Genomic DNA, 5566 nt, shown 5'->3' on the forward strand with positions numbered 1-5566 from the left:
TGCATATATGCATGATCAAATTCATTCTTTAAACATGATAAATCTACTTATAAACATATTAAAATATGTCAAACACAAGCCATTCCAATGGCTAGTTTCATTTAAAACATTTACATGTCATTATTGGTTAAATAACCTATACATGCCATTATAACCATAATTGATTTATCATATATATATATATACCAAAATGGGCCGATAGATAGCATGAGTGATCTCCGCCGATGCTTCCAATCCAATGAGTTTCTGAATTACTATAAGGCACAGGAAAATAAAACACAGTAAGCTTGAAATGCTTAGTAAGTTCGTATAACATGGTAAATAACTTACCATATATTTATATTCAAAATAAACATGCAAGGTACTACCAACAAATTTGGTCACAAGCCCTAAACACTTATCCTTATCATGTTAGCCAAGTAATCACATATAATAGTCCTTAATCATGGATGAACAAAGTTATCAAACATGATCCACATCCATCTAACAACCAAATCATGCATCATTATATCAGGTAATATCATTTCCTTGTATTTCATATACATACGAGTAATAGTTCGTTTCTAAGTCATACTATCTCATATAAACATCAAGAAACATGTATGGGCTCAATAATAACCAATTTCTCATATACATATATTTTCCACATCATGAATTCAAATAATTTATATGATTCATACCCATATATTTCAAGTACATTTTCATATATTTTGTCTTAAGTTCAGATTATTTCATGTTAGGGTTTCACTCATTAAATCAATTAAAATATCGATAGAAACTCGAGAAAATACACTCGAAGTGTATAAATCTATAATCTTAAATGAACATATTCATCAAACAAGTTCCATGTTCATATATCACCATCTCATACTTCCATATATCATGTATCATCATACTCATATATTTCAGGTAGATACATATAATAATTCATTTCGTGTTCATATTTTCTCATGTCAGGATTTCACCTGTTGAATTTATTTGAAATATAGATGAATACTCAGGTAAGTGTACAAATCAGAAATTTGTCAATTCATTTCCAAGAGTACCCAATTAGGACACATAATTGGGAAGCACAATCTCGAGCCTTGTAACGGGAAGCTCACACAGAGCCATTTCGGGAAGCTCATAAAGAGTCTATGTAACATCCTAATTTTCGGGTTTTTCGCGATTCCTGATATTTTAAGTAAATTTCTAAAATTTGGTATGTGATGATGGAATTCATAATTTGGGTATGTAAATGGGCTTATGGAAGGCCCATGAGTTGGCCAAAACCCGGTGGAATTTTTAAATTTTGGACTTAGGAGTTAGGGGTTCTGGCTAGGTGCACTTATATTAAGTTGTGGGTAAAGTGTATCACAAAAAGATCCTCTGGCAAAGTGGCTAAGTGACGCCACTAGGGAGCTTTAAAGGTGGCGTGTAAGTGTTGGGGGAAGACCTGGGATCGATTCCCTGTGTTGGCAAATAGGAGTATTTATTTTTGTGCGGGAAGGGTAAGTGTTGGAACCCGAGTGGATTCTAAGAGGAGAGAGTTGGATCAAGTCAAATGCATAAATTAAGGAGGGATAAGGGAGAGATTTTAGGGATGTGATATGGAGATAGAGTTGGCGAATAAGGGAGTTTGGAGAGGGATTTTTGGCGAGGGTATTAGGTTAGTAATTTCGGCATTAGGGTCTTAGTTGTGCCGATTTTGTTCTTTGGGGTGTAGCTTTTCTCTCTTTCTTTTCCAATCGAATCTACCTCCCTTCTACTCAATTTTATTCCTTTTCTTTCTTTCAAATCAGCCCACTATTTCCTTTCATTCACCATTGTTTTCCTTATCTCTATTTTTGTCAAGTGCTTAAAAAAAGTCGAATCGATGAAGATAGGGGTGCCGATTCTTTGTGACCAGCAACCTTTTCTTCCTTCTCAATAGTTGGCGTTCGATTCCCTTACCTTTTAGGCATCCGGATTCAAGAGGAGAAAGACTGTGGTAAGTGTTCAAACTCTAAACAATTCCTAGTGTAGCTTTGGTCAAAAGTCAAACTCCAAGTTTAGGAGATGGCGAATATGGGCATAGACTCTATGGGGTCTTCTTTTAATATTTTGGTTTATTTATTGAAGGAGCAGCAAGGTGTAGTGTCGATTTGGAGTAGCTTGGATCACGGAGTAGCTAGGCCTAGTCGTCAATCGCGACAAAGGTAAGGTGCCTAAGGCCATTATGGATGGTGGCGAATGTGTAAGTGCTAATATTGGAAAGTTCTTAATTTGGTTCAATTATTGCGAGCTGATCTATTTAACAATTGATTATAGGAGAAATCGTGTAGGAGATCTCGTCAAGGAATATCGCAAATCAGGTGTGTAACGAACCCTTTCATAGCTTAAAGCGATAAAATGCCGAAAAGCCGAAATGCCGAAATTCTGGCATTTCGAGGACTTGTGAGCAAGCGAACACTCACTAGTTAGTTAGAATCGATGAGACGGTGATCGAGAACGATGGAAACGGTAAGAATGTGATTTTTGGCGTTCTTGGTAAGTTGGGCCTCGAGGGGCCGAAGTGGGGCCCATTGGGCTTTCGGGCCCATTTGGGTAAAAATTGGTAGAAACGGAAATCTGTTATATGGCATGATAAGACTGTTAAAACCATTATGGAATATAAGCTAAATGGGCCTAGATGACGAAATTGGCTAAGTAGGGCCCATTAGGGGTTTTAGGCCCAATAACTCGATTTCGCTAAAAATGGGCCAGAATCACTGTTTGCACCCATGGATTGTTAGTAATCGTTAATGAACATGGAAACCCTAATTTTGGGTAAAATTACGAGATTACCCTTATAATATGAAAATGACCGTTTTGCCCCTAGGTAAAAATAACCATTATACCCCTAGGGTTTATGTATGATTTTAATACATGGGATTTTGATAAATATGGTATGTATGATATGCACATGAAATGTATGCTATGCACATGATATGTATGATATGCACATGAGGTAATCATAAATGCATTGGGTTGGGTTTTATATGGATGGAGGAAGTGAAAAAGGGCTTATGCCCCAGTTATCAAAAGGGCTTATGCCCGATTATCAAAAGGGCTTATGCCCGATTATCAAAAGGGCTTTTGCCCAGTTATTAAAAGAGGCTAGGCCTCGGTTATATGATAAAGCACTATCTTTGCCAAGGGAGAGTTTGGCGGGGTGGGTCGAGTTAATCCCACATGGTGTGTTGGTTGGTACGGTGGAGAGTAGCGGATGGTGGGTTGAGTAGTCTCCCGAATGGGTTGCATTCTTTCATTGAAATTATATGTGACATTGAAATGGGCCTAAGGGCCATACTGCTTCTGATAAAAGGCTTCACCCAAAGAACATGAAATATGAAAAGGCTTCGCCCAAATTATGAAATATGAAATATGAAAAGGGCTACGACCCAAAGCATGATTGAGATTGGATTTGGGCTTAGACCCAACAGCCGTTATTGTTTTGGGCTCAAAGGGCTTGTTGTACACTGAGTTTCCAAACTCACCCCTCCTTTCCTTAACCTTGCAAGTGAGCCTTGATGTGGGGACTTGGGCGGAGGGATTGAGTGGCCACGGTGATCGTCTTGGGCTTTAAATAAAGTGTTGGTTTCCATTCAATTTCCTTTAACTATTATTTATTTTTGGGTTGTAATAAGGCCAATTTTAACTTTTCTTTTATTTCTTTTCGGGATTATTTTAATTTTAATAACTTTAAAATTGGTTAATAATTATTCAAATGGGCTAGACTTAGGACGTGTTTTCAAAATGATACTTGTTTTCAAATTATCTCAACACCACGATTCATCGGTTAATCAAAGACGTCCACTTAAACGAATTTAAACTCGAAATGACAAAGTGTGGCTATGGTTGTGGGCATGTCTAGGATTGGATCCAATTAAAGAGCTTGGTACTTAAGCGACCTTCATGGCTCACCTCCTCCTTCGGATACCTACACGGTGCTTAGCTTCCATACACTTTGTTAACTCAAAGAAAACATATGGCTTTTAAAAACTCTAAAACGAAACTCAGATTTTTAACTCCGATGTGGCACGTCAAATTTGGCCATAACGTCTGGGCCGGGTTTGGGGTGTTACAGTCTATCGGGAAGCTTATCTGAGCTAGATTTTGTCTGCAACATATGTAAGACCACAACCAATTCGGGAAAACTTGTATCCATCGAATTTCACCTATTCAAACGGGACTTGACATTTATCAAACATTATCGGATATTCAATCAATTTCACATACATGATAATTATACAATTCACATATAAAACATTTAATTCAAACACATAAATTTACACAATTTAGTTACACGAACTTACCTCGACAATTGTTCGTGTACGTAAAATCTACTATTTCGACATTTTTGGTTTTTTCTTGTTCTAACTTCAAATTTGGTCTATCCAGATCTAAACGAGTAAATCTAACATCAATTTATACAATTCATACTCAATTCAGTCCAATTCATATTTTAGGAAAAATTATCGTTTTGCCCCTAAACTTTTAATTAATGACGATTTCGTCCCTAGGCTCGGAAAATGAAATTCATGCAATTTAATCCTTATTCCAAGCCTAGCTAAAATTTACAAGTAACATTTACAGTCCATGTATTTCACAAAATTTAGAATTTTTCCATAAATTTTATAACTTTACTAAGTCCCTAATTTAGACTTTCATCAAAATTCTCTTTACGAAAGCTGTTTATCTATCAACATCCTTTGATTTTCTACCATAAATTTCAAAATTTCAGCATATTCATCCATGGAAAAATTTCTATACTTTGATAACTTTTCAAATTAATTCCCAAAATAGCTAGATTAGGTTATCTTGATCTCAAAAATATAAAATTACTAAAAACAGGATTTGAATACTTACCTAATTTGGCCAAATAAGTTTTCTCTTTCTTCCATTCTCCATGGCTAGGGTTTCCATATTTATTTGGGAAAGATGATGATAAAAATGATGATATTTTCTTTATTTTATTATTTATCATTTTTATTTTTCATCTTTTCAATTTTGTCATTTTCTTTATTTTATTTTCCATGGATGATTCATCATCCTTAACAACTAAGTATTTTTAATGGTTTATTTTCCATATAAGGACCTCAAATTTTAAATTTCATAGCTATTTAATCCCTTTAGTTATTAGAACTCAACCTTTTCACTTTGTGCAATTTGGTCCTTTATCAAATTAAACATGTAATCGGTAAATTTTCTTTATGAATTTTTTATATGACATTATTATCATACTGTAGATCATAAAATAACATTAAAATAAATTTCCTTTTCGGAATTAGATTTTTGGTCCCGAAACCACTGTTTCAATTTTATTGAAAATTCACTGTTACAACTCTCCCCTTAAAAATTTTCGTCTTTGAAAATTTTACTAGTAAAAAGATTCTGATATTGCTTTCTCATAATTTCTTCCACTTCACATGTTACAATTTCAGTCAATCCTTCACTGTAAGTCATGTCAAGCTAAATTTTAATATCTATCAGAGAATTAACATGTGATGGATCTGATCGATACAGTCGTAACATAATCATAAGAAAAACATTATAAATTCTATCA

The sequence above is a fragment of the Gossypium arboreum genome, chromosome 8 (assembly GCF_025698485.1).
Source record: "Gossypium arboreum isolate Shixiya-1 chromosome 8, ASM2569848v2, whole genome shotgun sequence".
In the NCBI taxonomy this organism is placed as follows: Eukaryota; Viridiplantae; Streptophyta; class Magnoliopsida; order Malvales; family Malvaceae; genus Gossypium; species Gossypium arboreum.